This window comes from Octopus bimaculoides, chromosome 7, assembly GCF_046866305.1.
Source record: "Octopus bimaculoides isolate indiv1 chromosome 7, ASM4686630v1, whole genome shotgun sequence".
Taxonomy (NCBI): Eukaryota; Metazoa; Mollusca; class Cephalopoda; order Octopoda; family Octopodidae; genus Octopus; species Octopus bimaculoides.
This window is the reverse complement of record NC_142934.1, coordinates 33908935-33926474: the sequence shown is the minus strand read 5'-3', so window position 1 is coordinate 33926474 and position 17540 is coordinate 33908935. Positions and strand designations below refer to the sequence as shown.

General features: G+C 38.7%; 1 protein-coding gene across 2 annotated transcripts in view; it reads left to right on the top strand.

Moving 5' to 3' along the window:
- LOC106882039 (uncharacterized) overlaps nucleotides 1-17540 on the top strand; it is a 109616-nt gene that overhangs the window by 442 nt on the left and 91634 nt on the right. For both annotated transcript variants that reach the window (XM_089355136.1, XM_052969559.2), the window contains exon 1: nucleotides 1-300. This exon is cut by the window's left edge. The gene's annotated coding sequence lies outside the window, so the exon portion shown is untranslated. The remainder of the gene's footprint in view (nucleotides 301-17540) is intronic.

The window sequence follows — 17540 nt, the reverse complement described above, 5'->3', positions numbered from 1 at the left end:
AAAGTTGTTCTCATTTTTTGCTATAAAATCCTTGGTGGAGTTGAATTTTTAAATTTACTGAAGAGAAATAAAAAGAATAAGAATTATTATTATTTGAAAAATACAAAGAAATTCAAGACGAAGAAAATAGTTGATGAAGAGTTATAGAGGAGAAAGAGAAAGAAACAGTAATACGATATCTCATAATAATAATCTCAAGTGGATTTAATGACCATAAATAACAGACTAAAGGATTCTTATTATATTCGAGGAGTTAACATTAATAAGGAAGTCCTCGCCATCACCAATCTATAAATAATGGTAAGGTTATTTTTCATACTCTTATTATCGTTATAGCAGAAAGAATTACTATTATTATTATAGAAGAAAACCTGTTTTAAAAGAAATCATTGCTGTTGTTGTTGTTGTTGTTTTTGCTGTCGTTGTTGTTGAGGTCGCTGAAATAGGATATGAAATACTGGCGTCGATGCAATCGTCTAAACTTTTTCCTCAAAATTTCTGACCTTGTTCCGAACGAAACCAGAGAGAACTGTTGTTGCTACTGCTGTTAACATGATAGACGAAATGACTCGCGGTATTTCTGCCAGTTCTTTTCGATTCTGAGTTCAAATCCTGCCGAGTCCAACTTTTGCTGTTCATTCTCCACCCCTTCCGAGATTGATAAAATGAAGTACCAGTCAAGTACAGGGCTCAATGTAATAGACCAGTGCTCCGCAACCGGTATTCTGCGGTAAACTGGTGTGCCACGAGACGATGCTAGCTGTGCCGCAGTGCTACCTGAATATAATTTTTTCCCCTATACTTTTATTTATATTTTTGGTTCAGGTGTGCCGCCTAATTTTGAAAAGAATGTAAAAGTGTACGGAAAATGAGAATAGGTTGCGGAGCACTGTAATACCCTCCTCTCAGAAATTCTGTCCTTGTGACAAAATTTGAAACTGTTGTTGTTATTGCTACTTCTCACCCTGGCGAAATTCTGGTTTAAGCACCTCATATAACCCTTCATAACTTGCTTATTTTTTGGAATTTTCAAAAACTTTTGGCGAATTTGTATTCTACACACGGGAAAACATACGATTATGTAAAAAAATAAATTTTTTAAATTTAACATCCTCTCATAAATCCTAAAATGTTCAGTTTAAAATACGGAAAGTCCGAATTTTTTGTTTAAAGCCCTTGGGCGCATCATCATTATATCAAATGTGTTTATGAGGAGAAATATATTGGAAAACATCATTACATGTCAGAGTGCCAAACTAACGAGGAAGGTATCAGGTAATCGTGTGATGTACTAAAAACAACAGCTAAATCGCCCTTGAATCACACACACGCACGCACACAAAATTTTTTCATATAATTGTATATGAATTACCATGTGTAGAACACAAATTCGGAAAATTTTTCTGAAAATTGCAAAAAATATAAAAAAGTTATGATGGGGTTATATTGGGTGCTTAAAGCAGATTCCACCCTTATCCTCTCAGGGTTTATTAAATGGAGTACCAGTGAAATACTGGTGTCAATGTAATCAGCTAAACTTCTCCCACAAAATTTCTGGCTTTGTAACTAAATCAGAGAGAGCTGTTGCCATCTTGTGTTTTGTTGCTGCTACTGTTGTTCATCTTTCGGACGAAATGCATTGTTATGTCTGCTGGCCCTTTAACATTCCAAGTTCAAATCCTGCCAGGTTCAACTTTTGCTTTTTATCCCTGCCCCTAGGGGTGATAAAATGAAGCATCAGTCAAAAAATAGGATTAATGTAATCCTCCATTAAATTGTGGGCTTTGTGCTAAAATTTGAAACCATATAATAATAATAATAATAATAATAATAATAATAATTATAATTATTATTATTATTATTATTATTATTATTATTATTATTATTATTATTATTATTATTATTATTATTAAGAAGGTGGTGAGCTGGCAGAATCATTGGCACACTGGACAAAATGCTTAGCAGTATTTTGCCTGTCACTCTGATCTGAGTTCAAATTCCACTGAGGTTCACTTTGCCTTTCATCCTTTCAGGGTTGATAAAATAAGTACCAGTTGAATACTGGGGTTGATGTAATCGATTCATCCCCTCCCCACAAATTGCTGCCTTTGTGGCAAAATTTGGAACCATTATTATTATTATTAAGGGGGTGAGCTGGCAGAATCGTTAGCATGCTGGACGAAATGCTTAGTGGTATTTCACCCGTCACTCTGTTCTGAGTTCAAATTCTGCCAAGGTCGACTTTGCCTTTCATCCTTTCAGAGTCGATAAAATAAGTACCTGGGGTTGATGTAATTGATTATATCCCTCCTTCAAATTTCAGGCCTTGTGCATATAGTAGAAAGGATTATCATTATTATAAATTTGAAACCATTTAAGGTGGCAAGTTGGCAGAATTGTTAGCATGCTGGGCGAAATACTTAGAAGTATTTCATCTGCCTTCATATTGTAAACTCAAATTCCACCGAGGGCGACTTTGTCATTCTTCCTTTCGAGGTTGATAAATTAAGTATCAGTTAAGTACTAGGGTCGATTTAATTGACTATCCCTCTCCCCAAAATTTCAGGCTTTGTACTTATAGTAGAAAGGATTATTATTATTATTAAGGTAGTGAACTGGTAAAATCATTACTGTGATGGACAAAATGCTTAGCTGCATTTCACCTGTCTTTATGTTCTGCATTCAAATTCCACCAAGGTTGACTTTGCTTTTCATCCTTTCAGGGTCAATGAAGTAAGTAACAGTTGGGCATTGGGGTCAACATAATCAACTTACACCTTCCCCAGACTTGCTGGCCTTATGCCAGAAAGAAATGAAAAAGACAGATCATTTCACTATCTTTTCCATTTCCTTCTCCCTATCCTTTATGTAAATCACCACACAAATTGTTGTCTGTCCTTGTGATGTCACCCACATCTCTGCCCCAGTGGCTAACAAAAATTATTATTATTAATGAGGCAGCAAGCTGGCAGAATCATTAGCATGCTTGACGAAATGCTTAGCGGTCTGTATTTCACCTATTACTACGTTCTGAGTTCAAATTCCGCCAAGGCTGACTTTGCCTTTCATTCTTTCAGGGCTGGTAAATTAAATACCAGTGAAACACTGGGGTCAATGTAGTCAACTAGTCCCCTCCCCTCAAATTTAAGGTCTTGTGCCTCTATTAGAAAGGATTGTTATTATTAAGGCGGTGAGCTGGCAGAATCATTAGCATGGTGGGCAAAATGCTTTGTGGCATTTTGTCTGCCTGACATTCTGAGTCCACTGAGGTTGACTTTGCCTTTCATCCTTTTGGGGTCGAGAAATTAAGTACTAGTGAAATACTGAGGTTGATGTAATCAACTAGTCCTCTCCCACCAAATTTCAGGCCTTGTGCCTTTGGTAGAAAGGATTATTATTATCATTATCATTAATATTATTATTGAGTGAGAGAGCAGTTCATGATGCCATCAAAGTGACACTGGGTACGAATATATGAAGTTCAATTTACCTATCATGACTACCCATCTGATAAGGGTACACCAGGTACATGCATCACAATCATATGTGCATGACATGGTGATCTCATATCAAGATAAACAGCAGGTGAGGTCCAGTTAGAATTTTCTTCAGGTTGAGTAGCCCATCCCACTTGAAAAGTCACTGAATAAAGGTTGTTTAAGGATGATGAACAAAACACCTATGTTTCCAGAGGTGAATTATTCAAACCCTAAAGAATTCCTTTCAATGCATGGATATGATGCTCCTCCACTACTTCTGCTCATGATCAAAGATGCACATACCGTCAGCTGGTGAAGGTCAAGCAACTGACAAGCAAATCTGTGGTACTGAGCAGAATATTTGCTGTAGCCCATCTTTTACATCTTCATTATTATTATTATTATTATTATTATTATTATTATTATTATTATTATTATTATTATTATTTTTGAGTGAGAGAGCAGTGCATGCCATCAAAGTGACACTGGGGTAAAATATACGAAGCCCAGTATACCCATCATGACTACCCGTCTGATAAGGGTACACCAGGCACATGCATCACAACTATATGTGCGCGACATGGTGATCTCATATCAAGATAAACAGCGCATGACCTTGCCGGTGGGGCCCAGTTAGAATTTTCTTCAGGTCGAGTAACCCATTCCGCTCAAAAAGTTCCTGAATAAGGTTTGTTTAAGGATGTTGAATGAAACACCCATGTTTCCAAAGGTGAATTATTCAAACCCCAAAGAATTCCTCTCAACACATGGCTATGATGCTCCCCCACTACTTCTGCTCATGATCAGAGATGCACATATCGCCAGCCACCAAGGAACATGTTCAACTGGTTAAGGTCAAACAACTGACAAGCAAATCTGTGGTATTAAGCAGAATATTTGCTGTAGCCCATCTTTTATACCAAGACAAAACAATGTACATGATAACACTTCCAATCAATTAAGATCAGAAGCCATGAGAGCCACTGCCTGGTACTGCATCCGGGCATTTATTATTATTATTATTATTCAGTAGTTTTATTTTTATAACGTGCTTTCACTTCACTACCGAGCGCAGCTCTGTGCGCCTTGGGTATGTGCTGTGGTTTGCTGTGGTGCTCTTATGTTTACTGTATTGAAAGTGTTTTGCGTAGGATGTGTGCAGTACCCAGTAGTGCAATTTTCTGTATGTTATATATATTTGTAAGTCCTGCTATTTTTGTTATGTATTTGTCTGAATATTTTTTTTATTATACCTAAGGCACCTACTATGATAGGAATTGTTTCTGTTTTTAGATTCCACATTCGAGTTATCTCTATTTCCAGGTCTTTGTATTTTGAAAGTTTTTCCATTTCTTTTAGAGAAACGTTGTCATCTGCTGGTATTGATACATCAATTAGAAAGCATTTTTTTTCTTCATGATCTTTGACAACTATATCTGGTCTATTTGCCTTAATTTCTCTATCTGTGTGTATTGGCATATCCCAGAGTATGGTTGCCTTCTCGTTTTCTGTGACCTTTTCTGGCGTGTGTTTATACCATCTTTTTTCTGTTGTTATTCCATAATGTTGGCATAGCTTCCAGTGTATATAGGTCCCAGCTCTGTCGTGTCTGTGGATATATTCCTTCTTAGCCAGGACTGGGCAGCCAGAGATAAATCATTATTATTATTATTATTATTATTATTATTATTATTATTATTATTATTATTGTTATTATTATTGTTGTTCAGTAGTTTTATTTTTATAATGTGCTTTCACTTCACTACCGAGCGCAGCTCTGTGTGCCTTGGGTATGTGCTGTGGTTTGCTGTGATGCTTTTATGGTTTCTGTATTGAAAGTGTTTTGCGTGGGATGTGTGCAGTGCCCAGTAGTGTAATTTTCTGTATGTTATATATATTTGTAAGTCCTGGTGTTTTTGTTATGTATTTGTCTGAATATTTTTTTATTATACCTAAGGCACCTACTATGATAGGAATTGTTTCTGTTTTTAGATTCCACATTCGAGTTACCTCTATTTCCAGGTCTTTGTATTTTGAAAGTTTTTCCATTTCTTTTATGGAAACGTCGTCATCTGTTGGTATTGATACATCAATTAGAAAGCATTTTTTTTCTTCATGATCTTTGACAACTATATCTGGTCTATTTGCCTTAATTTCTCTATCTGTGTGTATTGGCATATCCCAGAGTATGGTTGCCTTCTCGTTTTCTGTGACCTTTTCTGGCGTGTGTTTATACCATCTTTTTTCTGTTGTTATTCCATAATGTTGGCATAGCTTCCAGTGTATATAGGTCCCAGCTCTGTCGTGTCTGTGGATATATTCCTTCTTAGCCAGGACTGGGCAGCCAGAGATAATATGATTTATTGTTTCTTGTCCATCTCCACATATTCTACAGTTACTTGTTATGTTTCTTTTCATTATATGTTTTTGGTAATTTCTGGTGGGGAGGCTTTGGTCTTGTGCAGCAATTAAAAATCCTTCAGTCTCTGCTTTGAGTCCTGAGCTTCTCAACCATTGCTGGGATTTTTCTATGTCTATTTCTTTTGCATGTAGTTTAGCCCAGTATTTACCATGTAGGGGCTTTTCTTGCCATCGTTTTATCATGGTCTGTTGCTGTTCTAGTTTTAGTTTGGATTTCATTTGTTTTATAGCTTTTGTTGTTTCCTCTTCTTCTTCTCCTTCTTCTTCGTATTTGTTAGGTAGATTGATTTCTTGTTTGTATTTGTCAGCTTCCTTAAATACTGAAAACAGTTTTTTGTTTTGCTCGTGTTTTGTGGCTATTTGTATTAGTTTTCCTTGCTTCTGGAGTAGGTATTTTTGCAGTCCTATGGTGGTTATTTTATAATAGTTTTCCAGCTGTATAAGACCCCTGCCACCTTCTATGCGTTGTATATATAGCCTTTCTATGTCAGATTTTGGGTGGTGCATCCTATATCCTGTCATTATTTTTCTTGTTTTCCTGTCTATTTTAGATAGTTCGTTTAGTGTCCAGTTAAGGATATTGTAGCTGTAACTTATAACTGGGACAGCTAAAGTGTTAATACCTATTATTTTGTTTTTAACATTGAGCTCTGTTTTTAGTATTGATCTAACTCGTCTATAGTACTCTTTCTTTATTTTTTCTTTCATTTGTGTGTGTTGTATCCTATCTAGTTCATTGACTCCTAAATATTTGTATGGCTGGCTTTCGTCTAGTTCTCTTATTTCATTGGCTTTATCGAGTGTGATGTTGCTACTTTTTACTAATTTTCCTCTTTTCAGGGTTGCTTTGGCACATTTTTCTAATCCGAATTTCATATCTATTTCCTTGGTAAAGCCATGTACTGTCTGTAGTAGTGTTTCTAGCTCTTTGTCATTTCTGGCGTATAATTTTAGGTCATCCATATATAAAAGGTGGCTGACTGTTTTTCCGTAACATTTGTATCCGCATCCAGTTCTATTTAGCAATTCAGTTAAAGGTGTGAGTGCCAGGCAGAACAGGAGTGGAGAGAGCGTGTCTCCCTGGAATATTCCTCTTCTAATGGGGATGGCTTTCGTTTTCACAAGTCCCTCTTTTTATTTTATTATTATTGTTATTATTATTATTATCATTATTATTAAAGCAGCGAGCTGCCAGAATTGTCAAGAAATATTAGCACACTGGTGTTGATAAATTAAGTATCAGTTGCGTATTGGGTTTGATCTAATCAAATTTCAAGCCTTGTGCCTATAGTAGAAAGGATTATTATTATTAAGGTGGCGAGCTGGCTGAATCATTAGCACACTGGGTGAAATGCTTAGCGGTATTTTGTCTGTTGCTACGATCTGAGTTCAAATTCTGCTGAGGTTGACTTTGCCTTTCATCCTTTTAGGGTCAATAAATTAAGTACCAGTGAAACACTGTGACTAGTCTCCTCCCTCAAAATTTCAAGGCCTTGTGCCTTCAGTAGAAAGGAATATTATTATTATTATATTATTATTATGTATACCCGTACACAACGCACCACCAGCACACATACTCACACTAAAAATAACCAAAGAAAACTATAATAAAATAAAAGAAAAAGTTTCCGAATGATGTTGGGTCGCTAGGGAGAAGTTTCTCCCAAAGCCTTTATCGGAATTTAGTGGAAACACCCACACGGAAACATAGGGGAGCCACCCCACCAGAAAACAGTAAGTAGAGCCTTTTCTCCTCTAATACTTTCCTTTTTTTAAAAAAAAACATGGTAATTCTCAGAATCGGAAGCATAAATGTGAGATGCCTCGGGTCGCCTTGGAAACAAGGTCACCTGTTGAACGACCTGAGGTCTTACAGTGTAGATGTAGCAACCATTAGCGAAACCAGGCTCTCCAACCCGCAGGAACTCGCAGCCCTTTTTGGCGGATACGAGATTTTCCTATCTCCGTGTCGGCCGGGAGCGGGCGGTGGAGGTACTGCGGTGCTATTTCGGAAAGGCCTAGACTTGAAAATAAGGGCAGTCTTCCTGGATCCGGAAGGCAAGTTGGTGGTCCTGGACGTCGATAGTAGTGATGGCGCTGCTTTCAGACTACTGGCTGCCTACGCTCCGACAGGAGCAGGGCAGTCGGATTATTTCAAACGTCTGGAGGTTTTCCTAGGTACTTCTCGCACCTTAGTGCTAGTTGGGGACTGGAACGCTGTCCTAGACGAACGTATCGATAGGGTGGGTGCGGAAGCATCTAATAGGAAAGGGGGATGCAAGAGCCTCGCCAACCTGCTCAAACGCTTTCAGCTGTCCGACAGGTATCGACTAGACAACCCGAATGTGCCAATGTGAACTAATCGCATCGGGTCGTCTAGATCGTACTTAGATAGAATTTTCTGTAGGCCAGCGGATAAGGATAGCATAGGGTGTCCACAATTCAATATAGTTGGCTACACGGACCACAAATTCGTGATCTGTACGGTCGACTTAGATAGGCTCCATAGACAAGGCCCCGGTTACTGGAAGCTAAACGTGTCGATAACGGCGTGCAAAGCCTACAGAGACCGGATTAGTTTATTAGTTAAGAGGGCTTTAACCGGGGCAATCATCAATAACAACTGGTGGTTCGCCCTGAAGCGGGCAATTAGAGCAGAATCAATTAGGTTTAGTAAGGCTCTAGCTGTAGAACGTAAGAAAACAGAGCGGGATTTAGTTAACAAACTAGACGAGGCTCTTAGGACAGGCATCGCAACCGACGTGTTAGCAGCGAAGTTGGCCCTCGACCAACACTTTAATGCCAAGCATGAAGGCTGCGTTGTCAGAGCTAAAGCACTTTCTGTAAGCGGGGAGGGGACTAAGGCCGCTCGATGGGCCCGCGTGGTTGAGGCGAAGCGTGGCAACAGAGCGACCATTCGGTCTTTGGTGGACCAGAACGACTGCGAGATTTCGGAACCGAAGCAGATGTGTGCAGCCTTTCAGCAGCACTTTGCTCAATTGTTCGGGACGACGGTAGGACGGACGACGGAACAGACTTCGGTGTGTACCTAGACGGCCTGCCGCAACTCTCGACCAGCGAAGCCGAGTGCTGCGAAGGACCCATATCTGCTTCGGAAGTACAGGAAGCGATGAAGGGCTGCACGAGAGGTAGATCGCCGGGTTTGGATGGTCTGCCTTACGAGCTTTATACGTCAATGCCAGACTTGTTTGCGGGCGTCTTGGCAAACGTCTACTGCAACTGGCAACAAAACGGAAGAATTCCTGCTTTTGTTTGTCGAGGAGTGATGGCTTTGCTAAGAAAGGACCCAAACAAGGGGGACATTATAGGGAACTTTAGGCCCATCACTCTGCTCAACACAGAGTTGAAGATCTTGGCCAAGGTGCTAACCAAGAGATTGGCGCCTGTCGTGGGCAAACTGATCGGCAAGGCGCAGACATGCGCTGTGCCGACCAGGTCTATCCACGACAACCTCCATCTCATGCGCTACATCATAGAGAGGGTGGGTAACGATGCTGGGGCGGGTGGGGCTTTGATCAATTTAGATCAGTCTAAAGCCTTCGATAGGGTCGACCATCGATACCTGGCAGCTGTTCTCAAGGCAGCTGGCTCCGGTCCGGTCTTCCGCGGGTGGATAGCTGCTTTATACAGCGGCATCTGCTCGGTCATACGGGTGAACGGCCATCTATCGGAACCGTTCAACATCTCGCGTTCGGTTCGCCAAGGGTGTCCTCTCTCCTCCCTTCTGTATGTATTGACTCTCGAGCCATTACTGCGGAAGTTGGAGGCTTTGAGGGGCGTCCTGCGTGATCTGAGATGTGGAAGGAGCGTGTCTGCCTATGCCGACGACGTCACCGTGATGGTGTCGAGCCACAGGCATATTGACCTGATTGGCGAGACACTAAACGAGTATGAAGCGGTGACAGGTGCGAAAATTAACGCGGAAAAGTCAGTGGGCTTGCAACTAGGCACCTGGAGGGGCAAGTCCATGCCGTCCAACAGCGTCGTAGGGTGCTGGACAGACGGACCCGTTAAACTGCTCGGGGTCTGGTTCGGTCCGGACCTCCAGTTGGAGAAAAATTGAACGGAGGCCTTGGCATGCCGTGGTTGCTGATGCGCAAACATGCGCTCAGGCTACGACATCTCAAGCGTTTCCTGGACGGTGAACAGGTGTGGTCGCCTTTCGTCAGACGCGATTTTCCGCAGCTCGTTTCTTTAACAGAGCTGCAATCCTGGATCAAACGTAGACCGAGAAAGGGCGCTTGGCACTTCGAGTGCCGCCAAGCTCACACCGCCCTCAGTCAGGCGGGCAGTGCGATCGGTAGTAGCTCCACTCTAGCGTTCTATAGAGGGTTAGTGGGAGAAAAGTGCGACGACGTTCTCGGGGAAACTCTAGGCGTCGAGGATAATCAGCTAAACAGTCTGTTCAGGAGAACTTTCGGGCCGGGGCCCATGGATAATTTCCAAAGGTCCCTCGCCTGGCAGTGCTACCGAGGTGCGCTACCTGTTCGAGATAAACTCTACCGACACGGAAGTGCCGTCAACCGGGCCTGCCCGAGGTGCGCTCAGGACGACGAAACCGTTCTGCACGCACTCGTCCAGTGCCCGAGCATTGCTGACCTGTGGGTCTATATCGAACAGCTACTGTCACGTGTAGGACGGATCCGGCTATCAGCTGAATCCATCGTGAGAATTGACCCGCCGACCTCCTTTAACCAGGAGGGCAAGGCAATTTTCCTATGCCTAGTGGCTGTAGCGAAAGAGGTGATATGGTGGACCCGTTTGAAAGGGCTAAAGACAGACACTTTCCTCTTTGGCCAAGGCCTCATCAACTTTATCAAGTTCCACTTGAAAAGAAAGATGAGAGTAGAGAGGGAAGTGCTGTCTCATAGCAAATTCGTTGAAAGATGGGTGACTGTTGGAAGAATGGCCAGTATAAACGGACCAATTCTGAGAATACACTTGTAGAAAAAAAAAATAAAATAAAAAAAAAGGTAATGTAAAAGGAGAAAGGGCTCTATACCCCTTTCTTATTTTTTCTGACCAGGCTCCCGTGGTTTTATGGGTTTTTCCACGTGTAACCTTTCCTTTTTCGAAGCGCCTCCCCCTTCGGGAGTTCTACTTATTTATTTATCTATTTATTTATTATATCTTTCTCCGTTTTCTTCCTCTGTTTAGACGAACTTTCCTACCTTTTCGGACAAAACCTTTTGTAACCTTCGTCCTGTCTTTGTCTTTATATGTTTTTAATTGATATTAGCCCTTGTGGCCAATAAAACGAATTAATTATTATTATTATTATTATTATTAAGGTGGTGAGTTGGCAGAATCATTAGCATGTGGGGCAAAATGTTTAGTGGCATTTCATCCGTCCTTATGTTCTGAGTTCAATTTCTGCTGAGTTGACTTTGCCTTTCATCTTTTTGAGGTCAATAAAATAAATTCTAGTTGAGCACTGGGGTTGATGAAAGGATTATTATTACTACTACTACTATTATTATTATTATAATTATTATTATTATTATTATTATTATTATTTCAGAAGCCTATATGCCATGCTTTCACTGCACAGACATTGAGTGCAACATGTGCAATACTTTATTTTTGTGTTTTTCTGTTGTATTTAGCACATTTTATGTAATGTTGTTTTCTCTATGCTGTGCAAAATATCTGATCCGGTAATTTTTGTTTAAGTTTTGTTTGTTAATTACCTGCATCATTTTTTAATTATTCCACAAACACCTATTATTGTAGGGAGTGTGTCTCTTTCCAGTTCCTACAATCAGGTTTTGTTTATTGTTATTATTTTGAGTTTTTCTTCTTTCCATTTTGTTTCCATATTTCAGTGAGATCTTCCTGACTCCTAGGGTAAAGAAACACTCTGTGTACATTGGTAGGCCATTAAACTAAACTCACCAGATTGTTTATTTTTTAAATCAAATGAAGTTATGTGAACAAATTAAAATACGTGGGTCATAATCATTATCATTATTACCTCAGCATTAGCGCAGGTGGCAGTATTGTTTTCAGTTGTGTTTGTTTGTTTGTCCATGGACAAGATATCGCAAGAACCGCTGGATGGATTCAGATGAAACTTTCAGTGATGTTTGGCCTTGTGACTGGTACGAACTGATTAGATTTTGGGATCGATCCGGTACAGGACAGTTATATTTACTTTACACGATTACAATCTTATGTTGACTTTCAAATCTTTCTCAATTATCTCCCTTTAGGCTGTTTCCAAAGTTTTATTTTCATTTCTCTATTATTAATTTTACTCGTATCTCTATCTTAGTAGAAACTGATGGATAAATAAATTAAACTACATAAACAAATGACAGCAACACTGTTCAGAAATTAAATAACACTAACATATTTTTATGATATATATATTATATATTATACATACATATTAACACTTTACAGTATACTTACATATATACATACATCTATACATCGATCTAAAACAACAGGAATACTAAAGGAAAGCCGGAATTTAAGAGAAGAGTAAACCAAAAGGTCTCATGCTATTCATTTAAAAATTCCTGAGTAGAACTCATGATGATTACCTCCGCCTTTGAATCTATTTTGAATGGTGAATTTGTTAACTTTGGCTTGTATTAGATAAGGATAAACTATTTTTTTGTTGCCCTTTCAAAGCCTAGCCAGGCTCATGGGCCCGGTTTCCCAGTTTCTATGTCTATTCAACTAATAGTTTATCTGTGTGACTGTCTTAGACATATGTATGTATGTATGTATGTATGTATGTATGTATGTATCTATCTATCTATCTATCTATCTATCTATCTATCTATCTATCTATCTGTTTAATATTTATTTTCCTATTTAATATCTGTGTTTCTGTGTGTATGTGTGTGTATACACACACATACACACACACACACATGCACACACACATATGCACTCACACATGCACAGACATACAGCTAAAGATACATGCATATTCTACATACATATTCTTTCTTCTTTATCATCATCATTGTCATCATTTTAATGTTCACTTTTCCAGTGCTAGCATGGAGTTAATCGAGGCAGGTTCTCTACTTGAGTACAGAAAGATCTTCTGTTTGAGTATATGTGTGGGGCCCTCTCTTGATGCGGAGCCCTTGTTTGAACAAATTTGTCTAATTGGCTTAAAACTGACCATGATGTGTCTATGAATGTTTTTACAACAAGTTTTATTTAGTCTCTATCTAACAAATCCACTTGCAAAGCTTTGTAGAAAACATTTGTCCAAAGTGCCACACAGTGGAACTGAACCTGAAACTTTGATTGGAAACAAATTTCTGAACCACACTTGTACCTACATGTTCTATATAAATATTCTACATATATATTCTTTAAACACTTTCTGCATACACATTCTATATATCCTTTCTCTTGATGTAACTCCTTGTTTCTAGAAGATACATGAATAAATTTGTGGTAAGAAGTTTGCTTCTCAACCACATGGTTTTGGTTTCAGTCCCACTGCTTGGCAAGCCCTTGATTAAAGCCTTGTGAGTCAATTTGGTAGACAGAAACTGAAAGAATCCTGTCATATATATATATATATATATATATATATATATATATATATATATATATATATATATATATATATATATATATATATACATGTGTATCATTCTGTCAGTGTTTGTCTTCCACCACCACCACCACTTGACAACTGGTGTGTTTATGTCTTAGCAGTTTGATAATAGAGATTGATAGAATAAGTATCCAGTTTTAAAAAAATAAGTACTGGGGTTGATCCATTCAACTAAAAGTTCTTCAAGGTGGTGCCCCAGTATGGCTACGATCTGATGACTGAAACACGTAATATATATATATATATATATATATATACTAGCAGAAACACCCGGCGTTGCCCGGGTTAAAGAAAATAATGAAATCTAAAAACGCCGTCTAGACTACGCAACCCTCAACTGTTAGTAGCTACGATACCATATTTCTACATTAATAACTCTCCAATCCATGCCAGCATGGAACATAGATATTAAGTGGAATGCTAGAAGAAAGTTTTCAACTCATATGTATATAAAGTAAATACACGTAATTCAGAAACACGTTTTTGTGTATCTTATTTCATAACCAAACAAACAGGTACAGATTATAAATAATGAAAGGCCAATTTTGGTGATTCATTTGACAGAGGTAGTAGAGAGACAATGCGATGATAAATCTGAGGTTGGATCTTGAAAGTTTGGATGAATGCTGCTTCAGTTAAATCTCTTGTGGTTCCAAATGATGTCATCTGTAGTACAGCGTCGTATTGTCTAATTTTGTTTTGCAAATGTTAGGAATCTTGGTCAGTTGATGATAACAGTTTCTTCAATAGCTCTGGAGGTTGGGGATTGTGGAATTGTTGGGAATGTTTTTAACTTTGGTGTTATATGTATTGCTTGAATTTCTTTGACATATGAAATATATGTATTTTCACTGGGTTTGTAAAAGAGAGTTGTGTAGCTCTCGAGTTTTAGGGATTCACACAGACACACAGACAGACAGACACACATTCTCATCTTTATATATAGAGATATATATATACACACACACATGCACCAAAACACCCGTATATATATGTATATCAATATAAATATATGAAAGTCAATGAAGTTTCGTAAAAGAAGGTGATCATGTACATATTTTCTTGCTGTTGTGATTATAACACCTCGTTGTAAACAATGTTCCTTGTTTTCCCTTGTGGAGCATAACCCTAAGTAAGGCATCTGTAAAATTTGAATGAAATTGGTTGCGTAGTTCTCGAGTTTTAGGGATACACACACACACACACACAGACAGACAGACACACATTCTCATTTTTATATATATAGATTATATTATATTATATTATATTATATTAGAAGCCAAATCAAAACCAAGGCAGAATGAGTATCTCAAGTCATTGAGAATAATTTAAGGTGAATTTGAAGTGCCTTGGTTTTGATTTTCCCTCTAATATGGTATATATGTGCTATAATGGAACCCTAACATGGATCCTGCCTTAACTATGATCTTGGAATCTAATGGTCAACTAACTATAGCACTTAACCTGCGAACCTATTCATTTAGATCACAGGTGAGCTTAGCCCCTCATATTATAAATACATACATATATATATATATATATATATATATATATATATATATATATATATATATATATATATATATATGAATTTGTGATGCAAGATTCTTGATGTGAAACTGTGTAAAAACAGATATTGTTGTATTTCAGGAAGGTCATTTTTTTTTTCCAAATAAACACATGCACTATATATTCTTTCTTCACTTGTTTATTACTGTTCTTATTCTAACTCATGTCCATTGTCCAGAAATCTTTCATTGCACATCTGTGACCTCTTCAGCAACACTTTTTCTCCTTGTGTGTGCTCTTGCTCTGCTTAGTCCATTCTGTTATTCTATGATGTGTATTTTTATATGCGCATGTGTTTGTGTCTGTATTTGTGTGTGTGCACATGTGTGTGTGTAGCTGTTCTTAGTAGCACTATGACCCTCACCTCAGCCCTGTCCCCTCCCCTGTTGCTACTGTAGCTGCCATCGTGGTAGTTGTTGTTGTTGCTGCTGTTGCTGTTGTTGTTGCTGGTTGCATTGTTGGTATTGTTGCGACCGTTTGTGAAATTACTGTATATGTATATGGATTTGCTTTCTAAGTTGTTTGTATTCATGCCCTTTATACAGTTTTTTTTTATCTATCTCTATTTCTTATATTTATCATAGGTATATGCATACTTGTCTCTTGTGTATGTATTACACTGTTTGTATCTGTCTTTTTCTCCCTCCCTTCTGTCTTTAGTCATCATGTTGTGTAGTCTGATGGTGGTTGTTATTATTCTATTCATGTTTTCTGTTGAGGCTTGGTCTGTCTATTGCTATGTGTGTAGCCTCTGTGGTCTGTCTAAGTGTCGTGTCAGTTCTATACGTTGATAATACCTTAACCTCTATACTATTAACCAAGCCTCTATGTTCTGCTTGAGCATGTTGGTAGAGCACTGATGAGCCTTTCTCTTCTTTGAGCTCCTGCTAGTCTTCACCTATAGACTCCCCTATGCTGTATGCTGTCTCTCTGATGTAAGTAGCTGTCATGTTTCTGCACCATCTCTCTGTATATTGTAAGCTATATACTTTATTCCTAACCTTAGTTAACCTGTGGGTTCATCCTACATACTATACAATTGTTCTCCATTCATGGGGACCTATCAAAGGGATAAGTTCTACAGATCAGAGATTTTATGGGGGCACCAGGCCTTTCTACTACTTTAATCTGTAGATTAGCCTTATCTAATGCTTTTCTAAAAAAGTACGCTAGTTCACTGCCAGGGGTAGCATCAACGAACATGACATTCTGGTATTTTTGTTGTCATACCACGAGTTGTCCTTATCTATCTTTTTTCTGGTCCTTTCTGTGCTGTTCCAAGATTTACTCCTGTATAGTGGGCAAATTCCCTCTGCATCACTCCCTATGATGGCTTTGTACTTAACCCTGGCTCGTTTGTATACTTTAATCCTGTCCCATTGGTCATAACCAAAGAACTGCATGAGGTGGATAAAGTGTTGTATGTACCTTTCCAATTCTATAGGGTCACACGTGTGAGACACATTTCTCAGTTTCCATCTTCCAAATCCACTCACAAAGCTTCAACCTGAAGCTAGAGTAGAAGACACATGACTAAGGTGCCACACAGTGAGACTGAACCCAGAACTGTATGGTTGCGAAGCAAGCTTCTTATCACACAACCATGCCTGTTGTATTAACATATTCAAATATAGAAAATATCATTGAAATTAATATTTCTGAAAATACATGATCAGATTTTCAAGGTGATCCAAAATTAGTTTAATTCAAAGTTCACCTTGAAAACGTTGTGCTAACATGTATTTTTGGAAATATTAATTTCAATGATATTTTCTATATCTAAATACAACAGAAACTATTGTCAGCTTTGTAAGGTGAATTTTACAATTAAAAATGTGATTTTCCCTGAAGGGCCTTAGAGTCAACCTAGCAAAAACCAAAGTCTTAGTAAATAAGAAGACAGACAAATCACAAATCTCTTCAGTTAGATGGTCCTGCTTGATCTGTAGAAAAGGCATAGGTAGAAATTCCATGAGATGTACCTGGTATAAGTTATGGACACATAAGAAGTGCAGCAATATCAAAGAAAGGTTAACCAGGAAGATAGGTTTTGTGTGTGGCAGATGCACTAGTGCAATAAACACCGAAGATGTACAGAAACAGATTCCATCACATGCCAGGAGAAAAAACTAGAAGTAGTTGATAGCTTCCATTACCTAGGTGATCAAGTCAGTAGTCGGGGTGGATGCTCTGAGAGCATAGCTTCTAGAATAAGAATAACCTGGGTAAAGTTCAGAGAACTCCTACCTCTGCTGGTAACAAAGGGCCTCTTACTCAGAGTGAAAGGTAGACTCTATGATGCCTGTGTGTGAACAGCCATGCTACACAGCAGTGAAACATGGGCCATGACTGCTGAGGACGTACGTAGGTTTGAAAGAAATGAAGCTAGTATGCTCTGCTGGATGTGTAATGTCAGTGTGCGCATATGACAGAGTGTAAGCACCCTGAGAGAAAAGTTG